At 41.6% G+C, this 23,195-nt stretch overlaps 1 protein-coding gene across 3 annotated transcripts in view; it reads left to right on the top strand.

Annotated features, from left to right (window-relative positions):
- Prkn (parkin RBR E3 ubiquitin protein ligase) overlaps positions 1-23,195 on the top strand; it is a 1,186,369-nt gene that overhangs the window by 680,427 nt on the left and 482,747 nt on the right. The window lies entirely within an intron of this gene.

Genomic DNA, 23,195 nt, shown 5'->3' with positions numbered 1-23,195 from the left:
AACAATGGCTCAAATGTGAGAATGAGCCGCCTGGTGCATTACTTCTGTGCAGCAGGAGGCAAATTGAAAAGCTAAATTTTTACACTCAAAATGAGTTTGACTGTATTTGGACCCCTAATATCACTCAGTATCTGTGGCTATTGTTGCATTATTCTATTTTATACCTGAATATTACAAAAAAATCTTTTGTCTCTAAATCTCTTAGCCTTCCATAAGAAGTTCCCAAAGCTAGAAGTCCCCAAAATCTGTTCGCTTGACATTATTTTCCTTGACTTACTAAGTATAAGAATTCTCTCACCACAAAACATATTTTACCCAGTAAGAAATAGTGCTAAGATCCATTCAAATAAAACGGCATTGTGACCACAGTAGTGAGGACCAAGTGCTTTATTTTTTAATGCTATCGATGTCTTAGAAAGAAAAAAAAGTGTAAAATATGTAACAGAACTTGAAGTAAAAATGAAGTTTTATAAATGAAGTGTGTGCAAGTTTGGTTTAATTCGTCAGTCAAGGGTAAGAAAGGAACCATGCAGAAGGAAAAACATAAAGTGGCTTAAAACTCAAAGCAAAGGGGTGGGGGAAGAAACCAGCAGGGATGAGGGAGGAAAGAGTAAACTAGGAATTGCTTTAGAGTAAAGAAGTAACAACCTGTAGAGCCCAAACCATTGCAGAGCTTCACAGTGGCTGATTCTCTTGCCTCAGTTCTAAGGCTCTCACATTCTGTGTCACATCTTCAGTGACGGATTCTAAACTCCAAATGTGCCCAGAGCCTTGGAACTCTTGGAAATATTCTTCTACAAGATTTCTCAACTTGATTTCTACTTGTTTTGAATTTGGCTTGCCAGTCTCAGTTACTGGCAGTCTATAACATGATATACTTATGGAATGGTCTGTTTTCCATTATCATTGTTCAATTTTATGTGAAATTTCCTGTCTTGTGAATGGTGCCATCAGTTCCATCTCATGAGATGTTTATCAATCAACTATTTCTGCCCAACCTTGCCAGTGCACTCTTGTTTCTTTAAGGCCTGAAACACCAAAATCTTTATTTTTCTTTTTAAAACCCCAGCCTTTCAATCCAAATGTTAAGGCTCTGTGTCTTTTACACCAGTGACTGTGTAGCGGTTTGTCTTGGTCTCTCTTCTTCCTCCACTCTTCTCTCCTTTCCTTTTTCCTTTTTATTTTTCTTTCTCCCTGCTTAGGGTGACACAGCCCCATACACCAGGAAATCCATGGATTTCTTTTGCCATTTGACATAGCTGGAAATGAATTTTGTTTGTGGTTGTTTCACCATGCTCCCCTTTCCCTTTGAACCTGGGGTTGTGTTAACACTTTGTTCCTTGGTGGGAATTCCTGTTAGCGTATGAATTCTATTGTTCTTCCTCTCAGTAGTACACATCCATGAATTTGACTGTGAGATTATGTGTGTTTGGAGGTTTTTGTATATATACACTCCAGAATGCTTTCCAAATGGGAGTGCTTCAGGAGACTGCCACACCAACCATGGCAGCTTGCGGGCATGACATCTGCTAAGAGCCACTAACTGATTGGCGCACAACATGGCATAAACAATAAAATGGTCTACTTCCCCAGCTTTCAGTTTGCTCTCCTCAGACCAGTGTTTTGAATCTGGTCTGTCTTACATGAACCCCAGAGCAACCATGGCTCTCAAATTTATAAGGTGACACGAGTGATCTGAAACCTAACACTGATGTAAAATCTTGCAGGGTTTTAAGAGAAAATTAAACATCCATGTTCTCATTTCTCAACTCAGAAAACAGGATAAAATAAGGGTGTCTAAGGGAAACTTGAAGGAATGACCCCGTTTGAATGTCAAATAATAGGCATAAAGAACATTTCCATAAAACACACTACAGATTTAGAAAAACTAATCTACAGAGGTCAAAAGAAGTCTGAGAACAGCATGCGCTTGCCTGGTAATCTAGCCACCTCTTCCTTCTCCACTCAGAACGGGTGTCTAGAATCCAAGACTCCTTGAACACTTCTTAGGTACCACACTGCCAGGAAGGCTTGCTATTGAGGAGACTGGAGTTGGAAGAACAGCATCATTGTCCTGCTTGGAAATGAAGCCCCTGGCTATAAAGGGTCATAACTCTAACCTTTACCCTCATCCTGACTCTAACCATAACTATAAACCTAACCCTGTCTTACTCTAACCCTGGCCCTGATCCTGACCCTAACCCTAACACTGCCTATCCCTGACTCTAGCCCTGACCCCTGACCCTGACCTTGAGTAGCAGCGTTGTAAGCCGTCATGGCCAATATGCTTTATCTTTCTAGGGAAATCCAGCTCCCCCAAACTTGGTACATCTCCATCCTAGACATGAAAAAGAGTATTTGCATTGTGCCGTCTAACATGACAACCTACTCAAGGGGCCAGTTTGACACTAGGAGGCACAGCACCTCTACAGCCTGAGTATCAGTGAAATGGGAAATCTCCTGGCGAAGTGTCTCTTGAACATTTCACTGTTTTTCTTCTCTTCTTAACACAAGTTGCACATTTCACATTGCAAAGAACAATGGTAGAGATGGGTGTGGGAAAAAGCAGGATTCCCTCACTCCGCATTCCCAATCCTCAGAGCCAATTAGCATCCAAGCTTCTGTGTGTGCTCAGGAACATGTTCCAGAAGCTCACATGTCTTTGGTGTGCAAAATATGTATGCTTATATTTTTCTTAAAAGGTCATAAATTTGTGCTCTTTTCTACTTTATGTAAAGCTAACAATACCCCCTTAGTTCAGAATAAATGGTCTGCCACAGTCTTGTAAAGAACTGTACATTATTACCTTATATTTGACTGTGCTATAATTTCTATCATAATATTAATATGGGTAAATATGTAGAATTTTATAACATTTAGTATATCCAAAAATTATACAAAATTAATATTATCATTTATATCTTAGTCTACTTAAGCTAACATAGCAAAATACCATAGAAGGAGCAATTTTCATAATAAAAACTTATATTTTATTCTTTGACAATGGTATGTGTGTATATGTGTACATATATGTAATTTACACCCTCATTACCCTCTCTTATCACCCCCAATTCCTGTGACCCCTTTCTTCTCCCCATGTTTCCTCCTACTTTTGTGTCTTCTGTTCTTATTTTGTTACCCACTGAGATACGTTAGGGATCATTTGCATCAACTGAAGTGTGGGCAGTTTGCCAGTGCTATGCCACTGAAGAAATGGCTCACTTCTCCCCAGCAGCCGTCCTCTGCCAGCAGCCCTCCAGGGAGGGGCATGACATCATGACATGCTTATGGACTTCATCTTATGAGAGTCTTGTGTAGATGACCACACATGCTACGTGTTCATGTGTACAGTGGCCATGTTATGACCAGAAGTCAGTGTTTCCCAACACTCCTCCCCATTTTCTAGCTCTTACATTCAAGCCATCTCCTCCTCTTTGATGTCCCTTTGCTTTGGAGAAAGTGAGATAAATGTTCCTCTTTGGGCTATTAGTCTCAGCATTTTGGCTTGTTATGTGTCTCTCCATAGCCTGCTGCAAGCAGGAGTCTCTGACCATGGCTGAGAACAATACTAATCTATAAGAACATAGCTATTTAGAAGTCCATTTGACAACACGTTCCCCCTTAGGGCCTATGATCTCAGCAGATACAGGGTTCTGACCAGGTTGACTGTCTCTGACAAAATTCCCTCCTATGGATCTGGCCTCACACCCAATCAGAATATAGCTGGTTACCCTCACAACAGATATGCTACTGTTTTAGTTATGCTGTCTGCTTTGTTTTTCCTAGCAGGTCAGTGTTGTAGCTCACAGGGGCCACAGCTGAAAAACATAACCAAACACTTTTAGCCCCCACCACTTCATATACCACTTCACAGTATAGACATCAGCCAACAGGGAGACCACTTCCAGCCCAAGGCCAGCTTGATTTTTCTACATCCTGCAACCCAACTGGAACAAGAGAAGTTTTTTCTCACAATTCTGGGGTCTGGGAAGTCCAAGACCACAAGAGTTGCTTCTTGTTTGCTGGCGGTCTGCTTGCTGGTCCTGGTGTGGCCAGGAGAGTGGGGAGAGAGCATGGGAAAGAAAAAGCTATCTGTGTGCTTACTGCGCTTCCTCCTCTCATTAGGACATTAGTTCCATCACCTGCTCCCCCCACCTTCATGGCCTTATGTGAATCTAATCATTTCCTAAGAATTTGTCTCCAAATTCCATTCCATGGGAGCTTATGGCATTAGTATAACGTTTAGGGGCAAGATCCAGACATTCCTCAATTGGCAATTTAGATATCCTGTGTTGGTGAGTACGTCTTTGAGGACGGTGTTGGAGGTCACATTGCTGTCAAATAATATAAACATTAAGGATTTTAACAAAATGCTCCCAAAAGGTAGAGTGATATCACATTGCCCTTCCGTTCACCACTGAGCTGAGCATTCTGTGTTATTTATCACTAAGCTCTTAAATATTTTCTAATCCAATAGGCAGATAACGGATTCTCACTCCATTGAGCATATTTAAAATCATTATTGATCACTGTGGATTAGTCCTTTGGATTGCTTTTAAGATCCTCTTGTTTATTTTTTTATTATGTTGTCTTTTTTCTTATTGATTCGCAAGACAATATTTTATATGTAAGAAATTAGTCTCGGGGCCAATATATTACTTGCAGTTTCCCTCAGTTTGTTGTTTCTCTTTTGAATTTGACTGATGGAACATTTTGATTATCGATTGCTTCTAACAAGTTCTCTACTGTCTTTAAAAATATTTTTTAATTTTTGAAATCCTGAGGGTCATGAGCTTTTCAGAGCACAGTGCCAATGCTGCAGAAAGGTGAAGCCCAGGTGCCATCTGCAGTGACGCCTTCCATCTAGCCACTGTGCAGAGCAAAACTAGCAGGCCGGAAGAGTGATGCAAGGAGGGAGGGATTTACTTTGGTTCACAGTGTGAGGGTGTGGTCAGCATGGTAGCAATGGCGTGGCAGTGGGAGTGGGAGGCATCTGGTCACTGAGTATCCGTGTCAGGAAGCAGAGAAAGATGAATGCTGAATGCTGGTTCCTTTTTTTTCTTTTTATGTAGGATTCCAGCTCAGAACGATGCCCCACACACTTGCCCCACACTTGAGTAGGTTTTCCCACCTCATCTAGAATCAGACACGCCCAGTGATTTATCCTCTAGATGATTCCAGGCCCTGTCCAGTTGACATGCAATACTAACAGTTACATTTGCTTTTAAGTCATTCAAACTCCAGGATGCTTGGTCCCGAAGAACCCTTCCACGTGACCTCTGACACACTGCCTCCTGCAAGGACAGCTGTCCTGTGTAGTTTGGGAGTCTCCAGCAGTGAAATGGTAGAAGCTGCCAGAACTCCTGGGAAGACTTTAAGCTGAGGTGTCATCCTCTTTAAGGCAGGTCACAGGCCTCTCAGACACAGCGGATGGAAGTATAGGGGCTCACACTTACCAACGTCCACACCACTAGAACAGACAACCAGAAAGCAGTTTCTTTTTTATTGTTTTGTTTCTTTAAGAAAGAAATGTTAAATTCTTCATGGTCATTTTCCTTCTTAGCTGCATCTGGTTGGAGAGTGAGCATAGCAAAGCCTTCACTCAAGCCTTTCTATCCACTCTTCTTCAAACATTGCTCTACTTCAGGGCTTTGTCTTTGCACAGCTAAGCATTCACATTGTCCCTATTCACTTTATTTTGAAGAATGCAAGGAAATTAAGTACTGGGTATGGTGATACATGCCTGTAATCCCAGCATACCCGGGAGGCAAGCTACAGGGGAGTCTCAGCTGCATAAGACCCTGTCCACAAAAGAAAAGAAATGTCAACAAGTAGAAACAGAATAAAACAGACCCTAAACTTCCCCGTTATTATATTCAGTTCTAACTCTCCCTACTGATTTGAAGGCCCATCAGTATTACATACTAAATTCCCATAGCTGTGTGCAGTGAGTCCCATACTTCAGACTTGCTAATCTACTCAGCAGCACAAACACCTGGCTCCTATGGTTAGCAGACTTTTTTAATGTTTGAGACACATGGGAAACAGGCACTTTGTCCAGGTTGGACATCTGAAGGAAAAAACATCGCCCTGAAAGGAAGTGAGGTATCCAGCAGGGTGCAGGAATTTTAAGAGAAATGGTGAAGGTAACACAACCCTAGGTGTGAAAGAAAGTTTCTGTCCACCTGGTCCCAAAGCTGTTCAGTCCCAAAAAAATCAGACAGAGGCTTATATTAATTATAAACCATTTGACCTATTAGCTCAGGCTTATTATTAACTAGCTCTTACAACTTAAATTAACCCATAATTCTTTTCTATGTTTAGCCACGTGGCTTGGTACTTTACCCAGTGAAGCATTCTCATCTTGCTTCCTCTGCATCTGGGTGGCAACTGCAGATTGAGGCTTTTCTCTTCCCCAGAATTCTTCCAGTCTGATTGCCCCACCTATACTTCCTGCCTGGTTACTTGCCAATCAGCATTTTATTAACCCAATATGAGTGACAAATCTTTACAGGGTATAAGAGCATTATCCTACAACACTTAGGAGCATTACCTCTTCCAACAGAGCTTGGGAAGTGGAATTCAGCCCCATGGTGATGACAAAGGGTCTGTGTTCATTGATGAGCTCAACTTTGACTAGATCGTGGAGGCTTCCTGGCTGAGGGTCCCACCTACTTAGTGAGTAGAGAACAGAAGACTCTGAAAGTCCGAGGTTGGAGAGCTCTCTGAGAATAAGAACAGTGTCCTGTAGGTTGCTGAGTTTCCATCTCTGACCCATTGTGTTCTTTCTCAATGGCACAGAATGCAACATGGTGGCAGTAACTATGGTGAGACATCCGCCACACATTCTGTGCTCTCTTTGGGCTAATCTGGAGAATTTATACAATGAGTCTTAGGTGCTCTATGTTTTGTTTGTTTTACCAGTTTTTACCTTTTCCTATACTCTTGTCTGCCATGGTTCTTTGAGAAGCATGTTTTTGGCAACCAATAAAAACTTGTACATTTAACTTTACTATCACTGCATTGTGTGTGTACAAATTATAGTGCTGAGCTGACTTTTTTTAGCTTTAGTTTTTCCCTCCTTTGAGGCAATTCTAGTGATAATTCAATGAACATCTGAAATTTAAATTAAACTTGAAGTTTATTTTAAAATCATGTTAGGCAAAGATGAAATAAAATATGGAATAAAATGGTTTTTAGTCTATATTAAAATGATTTTAGATCATTTCACTATACGTTTTTCACTACAAAGATTTTTCTAAATTTCCAGAGTTCATTTGATTTGCCCAAATTAAAAGGTTCTTGGGAATAAGTGCCTATTTTCTAGGACTAGCCTATGGGAGGGTGGGAGGAAAGGGCTGACTGTGTGGAGGAAAGGGCTGACTGTGTGGAGGAAAGGGCTGACTGTGTGGAGGAAAGAGCTGACTGTGTGGAGGAAAGTGAAGGCGTAAGTCACAGACAATACCACACTGCTACGGACCGGCTCAGGGGAGCCACTCAGACCGTAAGGGAATCAGGGCGAAGGCACAGGAGAGATCAGGATACGGCGAGGAAAGTGACACACAGACACTCTCAATGTTTTTGAGACATGCTGTTGCGATTTACTTACTTCAGTGCAGGATTATATATTATTACAAAACAAAGGACTTGGCAAAGGCAAACATCATCAGATCATAAAATAGGAAAGAACGGCATAAAACAGTTTTTCAAAGAGAATCTTTAAAGATGCTTTGGCATGAGTACAAGGACTTTTGCTTTCTTACATTTGTAAAGTTACCCCTTCTTTTTTCTTGTTATTAGAGAGACCATTGTTCTTGAGTTAGCCCAACTTTATCAGCTTGTACCAGGTGGCTGACTTGGGCTCAGCTAAGTGACCTTGTGTGTCTGGGTGAGAAAGAAGAAGGCTACTATCTTCCTGGAAAACTTTCCGAGACTCATTTTGTACCATTAATCTCAACTCCTTTCCCTTCCCGACTCTCAGGGTCAGATGCTATAATTAGCCTAGGTTTTCTGGCCATAAGGAAGGTTGCATAGGCCTCTTGTTAAGTTGTACATAAATGCCTAATGCTGTTTCCCTGTAGAAGGCTTCTAAGGTTTTTTTCTGCTAAGATTAACTCCTTTTATTCCACATCATCAAGCAATCGTCCTAATGATGATTTTGGCAATTCCCAGAACTGGCTACTTTTTTAAGGCTTTAATTAATAGTGGAGCAGAATCCAAAAATGTCCTCAGCAGTCTTGTTTATATCCACAACTGCCTGGAATAGTCTGATCTGTTAGCAATATGTAAAGATCACAAAGAACACACAGACAAGGGAAAAGACACACATATGGCTCCAAGGACAGCCAGGTCGAGTCAGTACTAATGGCGACTCAGGTAGCATTACACCACAACTGGTTGCCAAGGGACCGCCTGGAACACACAGCTCCTTGAAGCACCAATCCCAATCCTGCCGGCAATATTTGCCCATCCAGTCAGCATTTCTGCTACACTGGCGAGACAGCCGTGGATGTAGCAGGTCCCCGTTTTTTATTTTTAAAATGCAACTCGAACACATCCTGTTTCACTTGGGCCACTGAATTGAAAAGACACTTAAGGAGACAAGGGAACAGAAAAATCACCAACAGTACTAATAAGATGACTACTCCAATGAGGACAAAATACTGCACCCAATTTAATGGATTTAAAGCCTTAATTCCTGACTCAATTTTATTAGCCAAATCTTGTAGACCTCCTAGTTGTAAATGAGCTTGGCTAATAGCAGAAATATTTTTTTTGTAATGTAGTTAAATCATGTGTGATGTTATTATCTCGCCAAACACCCTGTAAATATGCTTTTACCTTGTCCCATGGCTCTGAGCAATTGTAAGTCAGTAGTGTAACACAGATTGCTTTAAAGCTTCCATGACAACGTGTGGATAGGGTAGTTTTTAAATTGGCAATATCCTGTCCAAGAGCAAGGACCACTTCTTCTAATACATTAATTTTTGCTTCAAATTCATTGTCAATTGCTGCCTGTCTCAGTAATGCAGATGTAATGTTGTTGTTTAATGTATTCACATAATGAGCAGTATGAATCTCTTGAACTAAAGCTGTTGTAGCTACAGCAAAAGTGGTGAGTATTGATATTAATGCTGCTATGCCTAAAATAAGTGTAGCCACAAACCTCCTAGGCCGTATCAAATCTCTTAACGTATTTAAAACTTGCAATGTGGAGTTATCGAACCAAGGATCAGTTCCCAGTTCCACAGGTAGCATAACAAAAGGTGGACGTCTAACAACAAGCAAAACATTCAAGTCTTTTGGTTCAGCTGAAGTAATGCAATTAGTAAGTTTACAAGAATGACAAACAACTTGATAGGACTTATTCACTTTGGTAATATTAACAAAAGCAGGCTGGGCTAATAGCAATGCATTAGGATAAGAAATACATGCCCTGAGTCCTATAGGCTCAGACTTAGTATGATTAGGTCTTTTTTCCAGAAATATATTAGCTGCAGCAAGCAATCTGAACAGGCCAGAGTGCTTTCTAGTAATATTCCCCTCTTTAGCAAACCATATAGGCTCAACAAAACCTGGAGAAAACCATCTTTGTAAGGGCTCTCCTACCCTTATGTATTTATAGTGATGAAATTTCTCCTGATGAGTGTTTATATGATTTTCATAAAAATACTGTTGACTTCATATTCTATATATGAAGATATAGAATAATCCCAAATTTCATAAGAGGAATCTTTAGGCTGATATTTAGTGGCTGTATTTGGAAAGCCACAAGTTAGCCATGTAGGGAACTTACTAATAGCTGAATCCCAAAATTGATCCTTATCCCGATATTTTTGAATACATGGTTCAATAGGCATAGATGAGACCTGTTTAAACTTTTCTCCATAATTGAATTCTCCCAAGGTCTGTATTTGAATTTCCCAAATCCATCTCTTACTAACATTTTCCTTATCTGGGCTGTCAGTAAGAAAAGTTCTATAGCTTGAACCTAAGCAAAATCTTGGTACCTTTTCAGAAAGTGTAATGCAAATAGGCAAGGAATCAGAACGTCCCTCAAAGGTTATTAACGAGGACGAACTAATTCTTGCATCAGAGTCCTGAGCACCTCCCAGTCTCCTAGTATCATTAGTTAAAATCCTGATGGGCTCTTGATCCAGTCAACCAACAGGTTGTAAAACTGGGGGATTAGGAACATAGGCCCAATAAGCCATTCCCTGTACTGTAGGGGGAGCAGATATCAAGGCTAAGAAGGCAAGAAAGTACAGGCTGGGTTTTAGGGGTTTTCCCTGCTGAATAAGCAGACTTTTAGCTTTTTTGACAAGGCATCTGATTTTCGTCCAGGTGATTTCCGAAGCCTGTGACCGAGTTGCCTTCATTTTCCTCATTTGACACATCAGATATCTCGTCTGTCTCCATTGCCTCTTCCTTTTTCGCCGCCTCTCCTGGCGTCGGCCGGACGAGTCTGTCTGGTATCCAGATGGGGGAGTCGGCATCCTGTGGAAATACACAAGCACACCCTCGCCCCGATGTTATTAGAACATCTGGTCCTCTCCATTGGCCAGATAGCAGATCTTTCCATAGGACTTTTGGCAGGATAGAGTTAAACTCACAGGTCCAATGCACCATTGCAGATGTCAATCCTTTATCATTAGTATTTAAATGATTTAATACAAATAAGGTATGTGATAATAAATGATGAGGAGCAAAATATTCATGTGCTCTCTGAAACTTTTCAATCTGTAATTTTAATGTTTGATATGCTTTTTTAATAATTACCTGGCCCTGAGGGCTATATGGGATGCCTGTGGTATGTACAATGTGTCATTGTGCACAAAAAGTTTCAAAAGCTTTAGAAACATAAGTAGGACCATTATGACTGTAAAGAAGTTATCATTATAATTGATAACATTATTATGGAAAACATCCTAAGGAATTTCTTCTGTCCCTTTGAGAATAAGGGGTGAGGGTCCTATATTTTCCCAATCCTCCTGATTCTAAGGGTCAGCTCAATCATGAGCTAACTTTGTTAACTTTGGACAAATTGTTTCTTATAATTACAGATTTTTAGTATATCTCTTTTAACTTAGCATTTTAACCAGGGATAATTGGGCGATGTATTCTTTTAACTGCTTCCAGCTGACTTTGGGGTGATGTTGTCAAGGGTTAACAAAGGTAAAATGCTAGTTAAAAAGAGAAAATTTTAGAAACATTTGGTTCGTGGACTTTGTTGAAGAGCTAGGGGGCTAGACTAACCCACATCAGTTTTTAGCAAGTTCATGGTCCACAGTCATTTAGAGCAAGTTGTAGGCAGCAATTAATGCTTGTTTGTGTCTGCCAACCAAGGAGAAACCTGTAGAGACAAATTTATACGAGGAACAGAAGTTAATACATTTAAAATTTTTAGGCCCATTATTTGTCTTTATCTGTAAAGGCATTCCCATGATTTGAAAACATACAGTGAGATATTGAATAACATTCTTAATAGCTTCTCCTGTGTGTGCTGAGGCAACTATGGAAAAGTATCAACAGTCATATGCATATAGCATAACCTTCCAAAGGAGAGTACATGTGTTACATCCATTTGTCAGATTTTTAGAGGGAGTAGACCCCATGGATTTATTCCAGTGCTGGGTGGATGTTGATGAGCAAAATTATCTGTTAAGCATCTGCTCAAGAGAGATGAAATTTTTGTTATAATGCTTTAGCATTGACATGAAAGCTTTATGAAAAGCTCTCGTCTTCTCCAAGGTAGAACTCATGAATATATATATTTCATTTCTCTTCACTCAAAGGTCCTGGTAGAGCTGTATGGGCTTTCATATATTGAACGTAAAAACAATTTCTTCTCTGCCAAATTAAATGTTGCAATTGCTGAAATAAAAGGCACACTGGGCTGGAACTTTTAATAGGTCCAGCTACTTCTAAAAAATCTGAGGGTATTAACAACATATGCAGAATCTGATGTAAAAGGGCAAATTTTACATTTCATAGTCTGTCTTAGATCTGTCTGTAAATACATTTGGGGTCATGGAAATAGGCTGTGATAATGTTATTTTAGGAGATATTACAGGATGCTCCTTAAAATAACATCTAAGTCAATTTATATCATCTAACAACTTTTGAAAATCCTTCAAGATCTTTAAATTATTTTTTCTCAATTTTACCTTTTGTAGAATAATTTGCTTCTCACAAATTCATGCTCCTAGATAATTTATGATTTTATCCTTTTTGTACCTATTTTCTTGCAGACTTTGAAACACTGGGTATGCTGATCGTGGCTCAGTTCTCACCTCTTTCTAAACGCTTAGATAAAATATGCTTTCGGAGCTGCCCTGACCTCCTCCCACATAAGGTGGAGGGGTGGAGGGTGTTATGGGGCAAAGCGTCAGCGCTTTTAAACCTCCTTTCTCCTTTTTTCTCATCCTTTTTCTCAGTTTTGCCTTTTCAAATTTGCTTACAATTGCTTGTAGTTGCTTATCTGACTCTTTTAACTCAGAAAGGTCCGGGTATAACTCTCCCCATTCCTGATGATTCCTTTTACTGCTTGTCTTTTCTGACTTTTTTGATCTTTTCTCTTGCAACATTTCCAGCGCTGCCTGTCCATTTTCTGCTGCTTTACTGTAATATAGATCCTCCAGACAGCCTCTAATTAACTTCCAAATTGACTTGACCCCTCCCTTAAGGATCCAAACTGCCCTTGCTCTCATTTATTCCTCAAAACTTTATTAGGTAAATTAACATAAAGTAGCAGTAATAGTTGAGCAATTCTTTGTCCCTTGTGGATCTGAATAGTTTCAGATAATGGTTTCGCCATGACCTTAATGTCATTTTCTATGTCTGCATCTATGACACCTGACACAATCTTAAAATTCTTTTTGATAGTTGGAACTTCTTCCTATAAGTCCCACAGTTTGTGGCAACAATGTTACTTTCACTGATGTGGGTACTAAGGCAATGCCATCCCATTTAGAAAGAAACATATCCTTTGAGCTAGCCAAATCAAGGCCAGCACTACCTGGTGTTGCTCTAGGCAACTCATGTATGATAAACTTTGGAGCATCAGGTTTTAAGTTCCTGGCTCTGATTCCTTAACTGATTTTTCCTTTCCCTTAAGGATCCCTTGCTTAAATGCAAAGTCTAGGTCTCTCCCCTCTTTTCCCACAATGACATCGAGAGACTTCCTGAAACGGCGAGCCAGGGTGCAATGGCAAAAATTTCTTTTAAGTATTTTGTCTTATCTTCTAGATTCTTTAAACATAGCAGCTCATTAAGAGCCTAAAAAATTTAGTGCAATTGATTAGCACCCATATTTAATTGATATTCCTTTTACTTTCGTTTCGTCAACTTGCGAAACTGTTTTTTACTCATTCCTTGTTTATGGAATGGGCAATAAATCTCCCGCTTTGATAGCGGCTGTTCCCCCTTCATTTCCAGGGAAAAGCAATTAACCCCCGCTTTGCCGAGGTTGCCTTCTCTCTATTTACAAAGAGAGCTATTAATGAATCCTGCTTTAACAGCAGATGCTTTCCTTTTACTTATAGGAAAAGCAATTAATCGTCCCTACTTTAGTCGTAGGATTCCCATTTACCTGAGAACTATTTTCCCCTGCTTTAGTCACAGGATCCCCAGCTTACCTGAGGACTATTTCCCCTGCTGTTTGTTCATGGTCTGGACCAGGTCCTGACAGCAGGTGTTGCACTGGGGGTCATCTTACCCAGTGGTCAGCATTGTTGTTATCCATGTGGAAACATCGTGGTGTCCCATAATCTTCTTTGGAGACCTTAGGTCACTGTTAAAGTCTCAGAGTCTCTGTCTAATATTATGCTTTTTAAACTTTATTTTAAATGCCATTTTATACAGATTTTTGAAGCATTTAGGGCTGTCCAGGTATCTCTGATTAGGCAAACTTTATTATTTTTATTAACTTATATTTTTAACAAACCAAAAATATATACCATATCTTTGTTAGAGTAAACCTGTAAATTAATCATTTTTAGCAAAGACAATGAGGCTAAAACCTAAACATTAACAATATGAAACATTTTATAAGCATTTGTGTTTTATTTTTAAGACATAAAAATTCTCAAAAACTGTATGAGTCAGAACATTTGAATATTTACTGCAAAGAATAACTGTCAAGATATTAGAAAGTCTTTACATAGAAAAAAGTCGAATCTTAAATATAATTTCTTTGCTGAATGTGGAAAAAGCATTATTTGTTTTAGCATAAACAATTAATCAGAGACCATATTATTAAAGAAAAAAATATATACCCAAATCAATATTTGCTCAGGAAGTTTTTTGGCAAAATATGGCAAAATCATATGATGTTCATAGGACAGAGTTTTTGAAACCCTTACTCTGTTGAGTATACTCACCTCATATATTTTTTAATATCATAAAGCTACACAAGCATGCATAAAAAAAATAACCATGACCCTTTCACAAGATAAATCCTTTTAAAACCAGAATTGACCATTAAACATTCAGATATAAGAAATTATAACATTTTATATACCTTTTGTAATTTTTAGGTTTTGACTCCTTTCTCAATCTTTGTTTCATTGATTAAGCCAGACACTTTTAGACAAACCCCTTTTATTATTTTTATTTATTATCATTATTTTAGCCTTTTTGCCCTTGTTGGTTTCTAGATAATATAGAAGCCTAATGTATCTTTAACATTTGTTTTTAAATTAATGTTTTTTAAAGTTACAAGTTGATATAATTTAAAACTTTTTATAAGCAGTATTAGGACAGGAAAGAGTTAAGAGAAGAGACTGCTGGCCAGCGGAAGAAACCTTGAGTGTTATCACAGTGAAAAACTTAACTCAGAAAAGAGAAGAAGCATAGAAAATGTCCTTTAGCTGCTAATGCCTTTTTAAAATTCCATATTAACTTTTCTCTGATCATAATTTTAGACTTTTTATTTTATATTTGCCTGGTTTTTATTTATATTTTTATGTTTATTTTTATTCTTATCTAAGAGCGTTCCATCCTTATGGAACTTAGATTTACATTCATTCTTCCAGTGCTTTCCCTTTTTGCATCGGGGACAAAGTCCGGGAGTTCCCCTTTGCCCTGCTCCTTTTTGCCCTGCTCCCCTGGGCCTCCTGCAGTCTTTCTGCATGTGCCCAGGTTTCCCACAATTATAACAAGTGAGAGATGAGGAGTCTCTTACACCTCCTCCATATGTCTTTTCAATATTGGCGCTGAATTTCCAACCCTTCATTGCTGCAGCATAAGCCATTCCTTGGACAAATGCTGATAAGGCATCTCTCATAGATTGCCCCATGGTTCCTCAGATTACTTACACTGTGACCGGCAAATCTTCTTCCGGCGGGACTGCAGCTCCCTGGTAAGAGCCGTTCCTGAAAACTAATAAAAGGAAAAAGAAAGAAAAGAGAAAGATTACCTGTCCTTCAAGTCCCTGTTCGGGCGCCACCTGCTACGGACCGGCTCAGGGGAGCCACTCAGACCGTAAGGGAATCAGGGCGAAGGCACAGGAGAGATCAGGATACGGCGAGGAAAGTGACACACAGACACTCTCAATGTTTTTGAGACATGCTGTTGCGATTTACTTACTTCAGTGCAGGATTATATATTATTACAAAACAAAGGACTTGGCAAAGGCAAACATCATCAGATCATAAAATAGGAAAGAACGGCATAAAACAGTTTTTCAAAGAGAATCTTTAAAGATGCTTTGGCATGAGTACAAGGACTTTTGCTTTCTTACATTTGTAAAGTTACCCCTTCTTTTTTCTTGTTATTAGAGAGACCATTGTTCTTGAGTTAGCCCAACTTTATCAGCTTGTACCAGGTGGCTGACTTGGGCTCAGCTAAGTGACCTTGTGTGTCTGGGTGAGAAAGAAGAAGGCTACTATCTTCCTGGAAAACTTTCCGAGACTCATTTTGTACCATTAATCTCAACTCCTTTCCCTTCCCGACTCTCAGGGTCAGATGCTATAATTAGCCTAGGTTTTCTGGCCATAAGGAAGGTTGCATAGGCCTCTTGTTAAGTTGTACATAAATGCCTAATGCTGTTTCCCTGTAGAAGGCTTCTAAGGTTTTTTTCTGCTAAGATTAACTCCTTTTATTCCACATCATCAAGCAATCGTCCTAATGATGATTTTGGCAATTCCCAGAACTGGCTACTTTTTTAAGGCTTTAATTAATAGTGGAGCAGAATCCAAAAATGTCCTCAGCAGTCTTGTTTATATCCACAACTGCCTGGAATAGTCTGATCTGTTAGCAATATGTAAAGATCACAAAGAACACACAGACAAGGGAAAAGACACACATATGGCTCCAAGGACAGCCAGGTCGAGTCAGTACTAATGGCGACTCAGGTAGCATTACACCACAACTGGTTGCCAAGGGACCGCCTGGAACACACAGCTCCTTGAAGCACCAATCCCAATCCTGCCGGCAATATTTGCCCATCCAGTCAGCATTTCTGCTACACTGGCGAGACAGCCGTGGATGTAGCACCACACCAGTTTGGAATTATGATTAATAGAATGGTTATTTATTCAAAGAGGAAAAAACTTACAGATTACCGTCCCAGACAACAGCCCCTCCGCGCAAACAGGAAAGGAGTCTAGAAGCGGAGCCGGAAGCCAGAGAGCGAGAGGAGGACAGCCGCTGCTTTTTATAAAGAGAGAGACCACGCCCCAATGGGCTGGTAACTCAGCGGCTATTGGCTGAAGGAGCAGAAGGAGCTCCTGCAGCAGGAAAGGGCTGACTGTGTGGAGGAAAGGGCTGGAAGATACACCGGAGTTTTCCACCGGAAGAGCTTGTCTTTTGTAAATAGATATCATACATTTATCCGGATAATTCTCTTTTTAAGTTGTGTTCTGTGTGCAGTAACCAGCCCTGGTGACTCTCATGTGCTCCATACCCTCTGATAGTTCAGAGCCGAGCTGGTGAAGTGCTGTTACTCATCTGAGGTTTCCAACTCACAAGTTTCAAGACCACGTCCATCACCTGTCCTTCGTGCTCTGATAACCATGTAGCTCTGAACACCTTTCCCGCACTGCGCTGTCTGATCAGTGAACACATGCTGTAACTCTGGGGACCAAGCCAGCTCACCTGTGTGTCACTGATGCTGGCGTTCATGCTCTCCCCTGGTGTTCTGTCTTAGAGCCCGGGGCACAGGGATAACTTCAATTAATAACACAAAATCTATCCTAAACACACAAGTAAAAATGAAAATGTGAACATGAATACCAAAGTTTAAAGTAACTTGACAGATGTAAATTCAAAGCAAAATCCTCATATAAATATAAAAGATGGACCCACGTGAATAAAGATCACAAATTTAAAGCATGGTAATTTTGCCGAAGTGTTTTTAAAATATATTGTGTTTATTAAGATACCAGTTGCCTCGATAATGGATAATCCGTGCAGATAATCCCCTGTTAACTTCATCTCTCCCCACAGAGGCAAAGCCCTTAAAAGCTTTAGCCTCACTTTAAGTGAAAGCACAGCAAAGTGTTTCCTAAGCCAATGGGATTCTTCCAGCATCAGCAGAAACTAATCCTCTCAAAAAAAAAAAAAATGAAATCACAGAGTTTAGCCTATAAAAGCGGAGTGAAGCAAGGGTGCCGGTACTCAAGTCATGTACCACGGAGGGAATCTCGATACAGTGCACACCTTTTCCTAGAACTCTGCCAATCGGTGGTCTCCATCATCTAACCAAGATGGCGGCTGCAGCACAGGGCAGCATCCTCCCATCCTCCTGGCTGTGGGCAGGGCCCCAGCCTGTCTCTGCAAGTGGCCTCTAAGGCCCAACCAAGCAGAACCACATCCAGACCCCTCCCAGTGCATCACTGGAGCTCTGGGGTTGAGGCCGGAAGCCAGGTCAGAAGGGAGGAGCGCTCTCCCATCCAGAATTCAGCACACAGTCAAGTTTTCAAGAAGGATGTAAACAAGTATGGTCGCGTTCAGAGATAAAGGGTTCCGGGATTTCTATGCCTCTCCTGAGAATAGTTACCATGCAGCACAGATGCCAGCAGAAGCCGACGGATGTCAACAAAGTAAAAGACACAGGCAATTCAGAGTGAACACAAAGTGTTCTCGGGGAAGAGTGGGAGAGGCATGGAAATGGTTGTCTTAAAGAGAAAGATTGACATACAAAGTAAAACAGAAGCTACAATAGAAAATTCCAGAAAGGAAAGTTGGTAGCCAGATGTGAAAAGGGAAGGCATCTTGGAAAATTCAGTTACTGAGGTGGTGAAGGAGCCGAGGAGCCGAGGTGGAGCAGTCTCAAGCTGCTGTGTCAGCAGAAGAAAGGCAGTCGGACAGCAGGAGAAGCAAAGCTCCCTGCTCAAAACCTGCCCACATCTAAGCCCCAAAGACCCAAACAGCGATTCTGGAAATTGTCATCCTCTGAACTGTGTTTGGGAAAATTCCATCCCGAGAGGCCCAGGTTTGGTAAGGCAGGGTTGGGATCTGCCCGAAGGCTCCTTTCAGTGAGTGCAACTCTCCTGTACCAAGAGCGCATTTGTTCCTGTCGGTGTAACTGAACTTGCTGATGGGTCCTCATAGACAAAGCATCCAGTCTTTGTTGACACGGAACACAATGCTTATGCTTTAAATATGAGAGCTAAAGGATGATGGGAGATCTAGAAATGGCAAAGAAAAGGGAGAAGCAGTAGAGACACTCAACAACTCTTGGTTCTGCATTTTATCCAAAAGGAAAGAAATTGCGTAGATTAAGATTTGACAAGTCTCTAAAGTGTGTGTGTGTGTGTGTGTGTGTGTGTGTGTGTGTGTGTGTGTGTGTGTGTGTGTGTTTAAGATAAAACATAGGTCACTGTAAGATTTTAAAGTCGTAAACAGTCAGCTAAAACCTGGAGGATCTGGGCAGTGGTGGTGTATACCTTTAATCCCAGCACTCTGAAGCACAGGCAGGTGGACCTCTGAGTTCAAGGCCAGCCTGGTCTACAGAGTGAGCTCTTCAGCAGCTCTATCAGATCTCCACCCCTTCCTCGTCAGAAACCTACCCCTCCTTTTTTTCATTTGTCCCTCATAGTCTATCATAGGTGAAGCACACACCTTTAATCCTAGTACTCAGAATCTGAGACAGGAAGATGGCAAATTCAAGGCCTGCCTCAGCTCCACAGAAAGCCTATATGAAGAAACAAAACAAAACAAAATCAAAACCAAGAAACCCAAACTGTCCATATGTGTATGTTTGTGTGAGTTGCTACGCCCTACTTTGCTCTTTCTTTCTGTCTCTGAATTGGTTGTCAATGTAGCAAACAAAGTTTGATTTCACTAGTCCTCCAAGCTGCAGCCTTTCCCAATCAGAGACTCCCTGGAGGTAGGGGACCACTTCCTGTCAGTTCAGGTGTCACCTCCTGACCTTCCTTCTTTCACTAAGCAAGCCTTGTCCTCTCCATGGTCAGGAAATTTTCATCAATTTGACTCAAAAGTGACTTTCTTTTTCTGGTGGTCAATGAAGTTTAACAACCAGAGTGTTAGATTTAAAAAAAAAAAAAATGAAAGCGGTCCATAGAGGGAAAGCTGAGATAACATTAACCTTCAGAGGAATTCTGTTAGGAGGGCTGTAGGCTCGAGGTCATAGACAGCCACAAGGCCCTCAGGGAGAGCATTAGGAAAGCCACTGTCATACCACAGGTCAATCAGCATTCCCTGTGAACTAGCCAGGCATAGCTCGTGGGACGGGAGAGCACTAGATAAAAGTTAAGCTGTGCTTTCAAATTGCCTTGCACGGGAAAGGAGAGGCCACAGAGCCAGCACCAAGTGTGCTCTTTCATCATTTCTGTTCAGGAAGAGACTGCAGGGATACAGCCTGGTCTGAGGGGAAGCAAGAGCTCCCACATGGATCTGGAAGTCAGAGCCCTGCTCTGTAGCTGTTGTTAGCCTCCATTGTGTAGATGCCCCCACTGTGGCCAACTCCAAGCTCGCAGTGTATGCTCAGTACAGACTGTGAAGGAACATTCACGTCAGCCCTGGGGCCATATGGGCCACCCCTGGTACCCCAGTGCTCCTTCCCCATCACATTCTCAATGATGCTTCAATGCCTCTCCCTGGAGCCAGACGCGGGGTGTATAGTAACTTCTGACCACACATACCTTTACGTCACTCCGTTTTCATTTAGCTATTAGCAGCCCCCCGAGGTGATGTTCATACCCCATCTGTTATATAGGAGGGCCAGCCTGGAAGGAACATCTTTGTGCATCTCCTGAGAGAAGCACTTGGACTTTAGCATCATGCCTTGGGTTCTTTTCTTTTGCGTCATAAAGTATGGCCCCCCATAGTTCTGAGCCCCTCTCTGTCTAAAATGATATTACTTTGGATGAATAAGAAAACTATATGCAACATACAAGCTGTTTTAAACTTCATAGGTTGTAATTTTTTCTTAATCATGAACCGTAGCTTAAAAAGAAGACAGCATAGTATCCCCCGCCCCACGGCACTTGACCTCCATGGCCAAAGTCACCTTTGGAGGCAGGCAGGTCTCACTGGTGCCTCAGAAGATGTGGTGCATCTGGACCATGGGGAGTATTGATTACAAGTCTGGTAGGTGCTAGAGCAGGCCTGGCGAGGAAAACACTTCAGAGCTGTACTGGAAAGATGTATGTCCCTGATGTCACCTGCAGTCTGGGGAAATGTTCACGTGGGAACATCTTCTATTCTACTTGTCCCCAAGTCTGAGGAGGAGTCTGCTTTCCAATTCTGTAGTGATGTGGGAATGTGGGCATTTGCTTTTGTGTCTCGGAGAAGGCAGCGTTTGGAGAGAGCTTGGTGTTGGAACTACACGCTCTAATTCATCACTTAATGTGCTTGCTGGGCTTGGTTGCAGGGCCAGCTCTCTGGGGCAAGAACTGAAGCTATGAGTGCTGCAGGGGCCTTTCTAGAAGCCCCATAAGTAATTAACTCCAGGGGTAAAAATATTACCACTGAACCTCTCTATGTTGTCATGTTAATATAACTCAGTAGTAGAGGATTTGCCTAGCAAGCGTATGCCCCAGATCTAATCTCCAGCACTACAGAGCTAGACAGACAGATAGACGGGTGGATGGACATATATCTATCTATCTATCTATCTATCTATCTATCTATCTATCTATCTATCTATCCAGGAGTTCTGTGACAGTCCACTGCTTGACAAGAGGAGGTCAGAGTTCTGGGGTAAAGCAGAGGAGCTGGTTAGTATTCCTTCTTTGGAATGCAACTTGCAAATCTTTTGTCCTGTGATTTAAATCTCCTTCCAGGGAGTTCCTTGGTTTCCCCCTGAGCCTAATGCTCACTCATGGAGCCTCTCTCTTCCACTATCCAGGTGTCTGGGCTGTTCTTCCTTTAAACAGCACTAAGGCTCCCACCAGGGCCTTGTCCTTGACAGGCAAGCGCCCACCACCAAGTCACACGTCCACATCCACAGCTCTGAGCTACCTTTAAACTTCTATTAATAACTTTACCATGTGTGATTTCTCTTTTCGGTTTGATGGTGAGCCTGGTCCTGGGCTTGCGTGTTCTGTCAGTATGCTCAGAGACCCACATTCTGCCTTTCTGGGCCCCCTTCATGCGCTCCTTCCACAACCATTAGGTCTGAGTCCCAGCTCCTCTTTGAACAGCCGTATTTGCCTACCGTCATTTCCAGAAAAGCTTTCTTGAGAACTTGAGCTTCCAATTTGTTTTGTTTTCCCTGAATCCACTGAGATATCCCATTTATCTGTATTTTTAATATATTCATTTCCTCCTGTACTCAATTCTATAAAATACACTCAGAGTCCAATGTCTGGAAAATAGCCAGACTTCAAGACACATCAGTAGATAAGTGGGGGGGGGCATAAATTGCTTAGAGAACTGGAAAGTATGCATTCAACAAGCATCTGGAGGCCCTGAACTAATGGAAAAGTACCAGGTAATACTTTGATCGACTGATGGGAAAGGTGAGGCATCAAGAGAGGAATTTATGTTGATAAAGGCGGTGTGAGCCATTTTAGTAAATGGAAAAATATATATTAAAAGATAAGTGTTTCCGTGGATCCCAGCTCCCAGAGGTAAACACTGTGCACCTCTGGTTGGATCTCCTTCATCTCAAGGTCAGTGCCCCTGGTAAATATTCTATAAATGCACAAAGCTAGAGTCTAGCTTTTCTCATCCTCACTATTTCCTCAGCATGATATTGGCAACAGTTTAGGGAGTGTCTTCCTCCAGTGGGATGTCTTCTGACTGTCACACACATGGACTTAACTGCACCTCTGCAATTCTTACCACCAGAAGGTGTTTCTAGCCAGTTTGTTTGGGGACAGTAAGAACTATATGCCAGTGTTGTCCTCAGTTTTCATCCTTTCAACCTAATCTGGCATTTGTGGTTGATTTGTTGTGGCTTCCTCACTCTAAAACATCATTATGGTCACTGCCTCTGCTGAAGGCAGAGGACAGCCATGCCGCGTGCCTCGCAGGTAGCAAGACTGCTGTGAGACCAGCTGCCAACTCAAGGAAGAGACTCCGCAGGCAAGGAAGTCTTAAGTCTCCCCCTTATTTGCCTTTGACTTCAACCTATGATTTTGCATCAGTCAGACAAGTCCTGCGTTATATTGGGCTTGCACTATTTGGGAGTCGTTTTTAGACATGGCCCTGGTCTTTTGGCCAGACCCTTTTCCCGTGAAAATTACAAAGAAGACACAAGCATAGGCCTGTAATGGCAATTGGGCCACTGCCTCAGTATTCCTAAATTTGGTACTACTGTGCCTAGGGAAGGCCCCCCAAGATGCTAAATCATTGCAACTAAGACTTCAAGGGCATAGACACTTTCCACAACTCAACAAACCCTAAGCAAACTGTACATCTAGCTAACACTGCCCAGTGCCAAAGTGACATGCAACTTCCAGCAAAGACTCCATAGTCTTGCCAGGAAACATCCATTTAGCAATTAGGAGTGTGTGACCTGCAACAGCCCCAGCATTCCCACACAGCGACTGTCACGAGAGTGGCTATCCCTGCTTCTATGTCCTCAGCTGCAAGATGATGCTAAGTAGATCTGCTCTTGAGAACTGTGGTGAAGTACCTCAGAAGACTGTGCATGGTCAGGACGAGCAATGCTAGGCAAGATGCAGGTGCAGCACACAAGCACTGTCGATTGTGGCTGTCCTGATGTCCTGGCACCTGTGATCCATTTCCTGCTCATGTGCACGAGGGCCCTTCCTGAAGGC

This window comes from Myodes glareolus, chromosome 1 (genome assembly GCF_982192425.1).
Source record: "Myodes glareolus chromosome 1, mMyoGla1.1, whole genome shotgun sequence".
Classification (NCBI taxonomy): Eukaryota; Metazoa; Chordata; class Mammalia; order Rodentia; family Cricetidae; genus Myodes; species Myodes glareolus.
This window is presented reverse-complemented; position numbering and strand designations above follow the sequence as displayed.